This window comes from Lactuca virosa, chromosome 1 (genome assembly GCF_052849685.1).
Source record: "Lactuca virosa cultivar CGN04683 chromosome 1, Lactuca_virosa_CGN04683_v6, whole genome shotgun sequence".
Lineage (NCBI taxonomy): Eukaryota > Viridiplantae > Streptophyta > Magnoliopsida > Asterales > Asteraceae > Lactuca > Lactuca virosa.
The window spans coordinates 304,633,235-304,639,951 of record NC_136426.1 but is presented as its reverse complement, the minus strand read 5'-3'; positions in this window follow the sequence as shown (position 1 = coordinate 304,639,951).

Genomic DNA, 6,717 nt, shown 5'->3' with positions numbered 1-6,717 from the left:
TTATTCTTGAATTTAAAACAATAGTTGTCCCATGCTCCAAGCATGTACACTATGTTTTCTAAACACTAGTCATGCCATACACCAAGTATGCATACTATGTTTGTCTATGATCTTCACTTTGTGAATTAGGTCAATTGAACATAACTCCAATGATCCTCTTTCACAGTCCCAAATCCTTACTGCAAATGCAAGAATTCCAAATTCATGCCATTTACTGAAATCTGTTAGATTCTAAACTTATATGCATTGATCCTCCTGTAATGATTATGCACAGAGTCATAAAGACTTGACAACAACCATTACAGAGCATTCCAAAGGAGATCAGCTCCTTGGAAATATGCTTCTTGCATTAAGTTTCCTAATCTTACACAGATTGAATAATTTCCAACTTTGAAACATTTCCATATTCCATTTTGACTATCACTTCTGAACAAGAGTTGCCTCCTTACAGATTATGTCAATATGGTCCTTCCAGAATTATCACTATACTTCCAACTGTCCTTGAGCAACCAATCTTTGGTAAACCTTAGATTGTCCTCGACAATTGCTTAATCCTTTTAGTCATATCCAGTTCTAGACCTTTTCCCTTCTTAATGCACCAGGCATTTGGAAAATTTTTAGAAAGGATAAATATAGCACATGTAATCGATGCTATATCCGAAGCATATGGGACTCGAGTCATGATGTCTCACATAAAGACTAAACCAGTCTTTTGCTATAACATTTCCATTTCTATTTGCCAAGTTCTCATAATTCAGATTATGAAAAGGGATGCCGTAATCATAATCGAATTTTAGAACGCAAATAATGGACCCATATATATAGAATTTCCTTATGTTGACTCATTCCAACATGAAATTCATATATATATCCTTGACTAAATACGATTAAAATCTCAATCTAAGCTTTTAGAATTGAAATGAAGTATAATTTTCTCTCCCTTAATTATAGCAAAACAACTTTTTCAACCCCTGCAGCCTCACGAATTGAAAATTTTGTTTTCTATAATTAACATTGCTAACTTGCAACCTTTATCATAATTATCATGCTCCCACTAACATGATGATTATTAGCATAACACTTATGCTCCCACTAGCTTTGACATGTAATCAGAAATCAGTTGGACTTCTAGAAATCAATACTTTATTGACTTTCTTACCAAAGTTTAGATTTCTGATACTAGATTGCTTTGATAAAACTTTATCAATATCATACACCTTATCTTAGATAGCTCACATGTGTGTCTAAACAATTTTAAGAACTATGAAAAGGGATGCCGTAATCATAGCCTCGATTGTTTAGACCTTTACCACTTCTCACAAGTCCATGTTAGTGTGCTGGTTAACCACACACGCTCCACTAACGACTTTAAGAATGCAAATATCACAATTGCTATCTAGCTAAAATCTACTTAGTGAAAGTGTTTCCTCACCATCATTTTCATGAATCGGAGAGAAACCTTATGACACTTAGATTTAATGGTGTATGTGTTCTTATCCATGTGAATTGTCAAAACCATAGTCACAAGACAAGGATAATGACAAATTCAAACTCATATGGACTGAACTCAATCTTAATTTCTTGCCATGTGGCAGCTCAAGGGTCTGCCATTGCTTCCAAGTTGCTGTGCAACCAATTGAGAACTCTAAGAACTCATATGCAAAGCCAACTATAATTGGAATGGACACAGAAATAGTCAACACGATAGGTTATAAACCTCAAGTCGTGTCCTAGTGAAGAACTTTAGGTTTTACTCTTGATTAGTTCTTGAAACTTTCAAGACCTTTTAAGACTCCCACTGTCCTCTTGACATATAAGACTCTCTTGTCAAATATTTAAGAGATAGTGTGGATTCTAATCAAGACAAACACTTCACACAATTGGCCTTAGTTGGTCTTTGTTTTATCCAAAAACATCACAACTTACCAATTTCAAATGTACAAGAGTAGAAACCTTCTACTCTTACATTTGACAAGTGTTTTTAAACCTTCTTTAAGACATGTCACTCAAGTTACAATCTTAGAGTATAACTCTAAGAATTGTTTTTGGAACGAAGTATAAATCATCTTCTTGATTTAACCACTTCAACAATTCATAGCTCCTCTTCTTAGCTACCAGAATGCACTTAGAGGGTGAATTGTGATAAGGTCTCTTAATCATTAAGATGATTATATAACATGATACTAAAGTACTCTCCCATCTTTTTAGATTTGAGAAACTTTTATCTTTCTGCCTAAGTTGATTCTTCTTATTCACTCTGCCATACATTGAAACCTTTTCCAATGTCTCAGAATTACACTTAAGCTTGTAAGTATAACCATATTTACTAAACTTTAGTAAATCATGACGAATAGTCTTATCGATCTTTTGTGGTGGGCTTGATCAATGCACAAGAATGTGTACTCGATCCTTTACTTGACTCACACATCCATGTGAACAAGTAGTTAGTCTTAATTTTTCCAATTCTTGAAAGTTCTTATTCATCATGCTATACAACTTGCATGATTCCAAGTTTCTATCCAACTGAAACTTAGGTGATGAGAATCTTTCCTTATTTGGTAAATTTAGACACTACCACAAATGAAAGAATCAAATTCATATTTCCACTCTTGTTCTTAATGGAATCTTATAAGCAACACAGTTTTTCACAAATGCCATTGTAAGGATATTTTAAAATAAATAAAATCAAAAGATTTACCTTTTATTTTTAAAACTTTGCGGAAAAACTCATCCTTACAATCCATATGAAAGCTTGTTGTTATCTATTCCTAAGCAAAATATCATAACTCCTAAGAAGTAGCTCAAGAATCCGATCTTCAAACTATGCGATAGAAATCCATCTACGCGATCAGATTCAGCATAATCTTTCTTTAAGTTTCTTCACTTTTTTCTTTGATTCTTAAAACATCAACATGTGACCCAGTCACATCATGTATCAAGAATCGCAGAATAGAAACTTAGTAGAGTTAGATAGTGGACTTTACCTGAAGTAGAGTCAAACTTATTGACTTCAACATCCTTAGGTAAATTTGGCAGCTTCGCAACCAATGCCCCTTTCTTTGGCAATGGACCATTGATAATGGGACTATCTCAGACTTAGCCTCTCTCTTTACCATTTGATCAACCAAGTTGACTATGGCCGATCCCTTTCCATTGGGAAGAGAGAGCTTTACTGGATAATCCAATGTCATCATTGTCAATGTCCATAAAGTTTTAGGAAGTTGATCTTAGCAAATAGATAAGATCATTAAGGGTCTTGTCATAGTCTGTTTCTTAGGAGTCCCAAAGGAACTCACTATGTGACTTAGAAAATAGTTGAGTCACCAACTTTCTCAAGACTTTGACACCCAACTCTCCCGGCTAGTCAATATCTGACTACATCTCCAAGATGTGATCACATATAGACCTTTGCTTGCCAATAGGGCTTGAGTGACCTTAAACTTTTCAGGAACTTGTGGGTTAGGGAGAATAATTGGAGGAGGTGAAAGAAGTATGATTTCCATGGGACATCATCTTCATTTAGGAAAGCTTGTTTCAAGAGATTTGGGAAGATCATAAATGTCTAGACCAGACATCTTTTTGGGTGATATTCAAGATAGTTGATTTAAATGTCTGAACTTAGACATCTTTTGGGAGATATTCAAGTTAGTTGATTTAGAGTCCTTAATATAACACCCAATATGAAATATTAAGGCTAGGACCCAATAACCTATTTATAACTGGAAGAGGGATGCCGTAATCCAAGTTATAAAATAGTTAAAGGTAGGTAAATGACGATTTACCAATTTCCACCATGAAAAACGAAATATAATTAAGTTTTAATTGGATTTGAAACTCCTAGATCTTTTGAGATACATTGAACTTTCAATGACATGTTTGAATCTCGATTGTGCCCTCTCAAGTTTGTGATTGGGATGCCGAGGATCACAAACAAGGTGTGAATAACCATACAAATTGACTTGGTACCCTCAACAATATTACCTAATCGATGTGCCGGTTAACCACACACGCTCCACCGATCTATAATAAAGTTAAGTTACCCTTTGCCACTCTTACTAGTCCATGTTAGTGTGCCGGTTAACCACACACGCTCCACTAACGACTTGGTAAGGTACAAAGTGTAATTTTATGGGCTAGCACCAATTTCACATTTTTCCTAAGTAACTAATATTGGGAATTTATAAGTGTTTAGTTACTTAGTATTTATCATTAATACTTTTAATGAAGGGAGAATTATAGTCCTTGTCCTACCCGTTCGGCTAACGACCCTCCACCAGTCAAGGAAGCGGTGGGTGAGAGTGGACACCCATTAAACTGTCATTTTATAGGCAGTAACCTTATACCCCCCTTATAGACCGGCTTCGTGAATGAGGCCTACTAACGGTAAGATTGACTTTTCTTATACATATCTATATAATTAAAATTATAATAATAGTATAAGGGTTGAATTTTAACTTTTAAAATTCTAAGGGCTAACTTGGAATTAAAGTATTCATAAGTGAAACTTTTCAAATTCCAAAACTTGAGGGCAAGTTTTGAAACTATTCAAAACTAATTAATTCCATAACTTATGTGTTTAAATTAGTTTTAATTAAAAAACTCTTCAAGTTCCATAACTTGAGGACAAGTTATGGAAGACTTTAAACTAATAAAAGAATGTAACTTTTCTTTATTTTGTAATTTATGGAATTAACTAAGGTTACACATTTTATTACTTAATGAAGTGACTCTTGAACCTCCATAACTTGAGGACAAAACTCTTCATTTTTGTAACCATTGCCAACTTTTATGAGTTTTATGAAACTTAAATGTGACTTTTCATATAACTTGAGGACAAGTTACAAAAACACATTTTAGAATCAAATCTTAGATTAAAATGGATTGAAAACACAAAATCAATTAACTTTTCTATTAATCTAAGCAACTCATAAGAACAAGATAATTCAAATCAAACTTTTTCATGTAATTAGCCTAATCACTAAATTAATACAAAACATGAATCTATTGACAATTATCTTTGAAATTGGATTAGTATGAACATTACCACATCAAAAACAAGTTTATAAGTTCAAAAACAGCTTATGGTAATGTTCCTAGTCCATTTCTAGCCAAAAAACTCGAAAATATGCTGTCTGGGGCTCCTACTCGTCGAGTGTATCAACCTACTCGCCGAGTAGGATGATTTTCTTCATGTACTCGGCGATTTCATCAGTGGACTCGGAGAGTACAGTGCCCAGAATGCCCGAAATTTGACTTTTTCATCATTTTTCAGCAATTTGCATCAAGTATAATTGAAAACAAGCCTAGGCTCTGACACCACTGTTGGGTTTTGAGCATTCTAACACTCCTAAGTGTACATGCAACCCTAAATACCTTGGATCTATGTTTTCTCTATTATACATGCAAATATGATTATCCAAGGTATTATCCTAACTAGCATATCAAAACATTGATACTAGGATAATAAAATAGATAGAATACATACCTTGTTGTTGTTGCTTGACTCCATGAAGCTTGAGAGCCTAGTGCCCCAAGTGTGACACCTCAAATGGTTCACACAACATCATGAACTCTTGGAATAACCATGAGAAGAAGACATACATGTTCAAATTGGCTAGCCCTCTTACATATGTATCACTAGTGCCAATTTCTTGAACTAAAAGGGTTCTTATATAGTGTGGCTATTAGGGTTACACCATGTAACTCATGACTTTACCCATTCCTTATGCTCCATGGGTTTTAACCTCCATGGAGTATCCATGGATCACCACATGGGTTAAACCCAACATAAAGGAATCTTGGATCATAAGCCCACATATATAAGAATGAATGATTTACACAATCAATCCCCATATATTTAATTAGTCTCCTTTTGATCACTAAATTAAGTCCAAATTAATTCTTGATCAATACTAATTAAATAACATGATTTCATATTAATATATCAGAACTTATAATATATTAATATGTCACAAAATGTCTTTTCCTCATAAACGGTCTATCCAAATGTTCCGATGCCATGCAACCCAAATGGACCATGCCGAGTCGGGTCAAGTACATACCAATTATAGTTATGGACTTAGACACTAATCCAACATCTTTATCATATTTTGTTTTGGGACAAATTCCGCAACACTTTTATTTAAAATGTTAATATGATTTTCAAACAAGCATAAACAAAATTGGTCTTTTATGGCCGTGAAAATGGGGATGTCACAGATGACATACTTATCTACTCTCTAAGTAAAGAGGAACATAACAATCATCTACGGCAAGTCCTACGAACCATACGATCAGAGAAGCTCTATGCGAAGTTCTCTAAATGCGAATTTTGGATCCGAAGAGTCGAATTCTTAGGACACGTGGTTAGCAAAGAAGGAATCCACATGGATCCATCCAAAATTAAAGTTATTGAGAACTGGTCAGCACCAAAGACGCCTACAGAAATTCATCAATTTCTAGGCCTCGCTGGCTACTATCGCAGGTTCATATAGAACTTCTCTCGAATTGCTAAACCCCTTACGACATTAACCCAGAAAGGCGTGGCCTTTGACTGGGAAGAGAAACAAGAGAAGGCGTTCCAAACGCTGAAGCGAGCCTTATGCACCGCACCGATACTATCCCTCCCCGAAGGGATAGAAGACTTCGTGGTATACTGCGATGCATCCAACCAGGGGCTCGGCTGTGTTCTGATGCAACGAGGTAAGGTCATCGCCT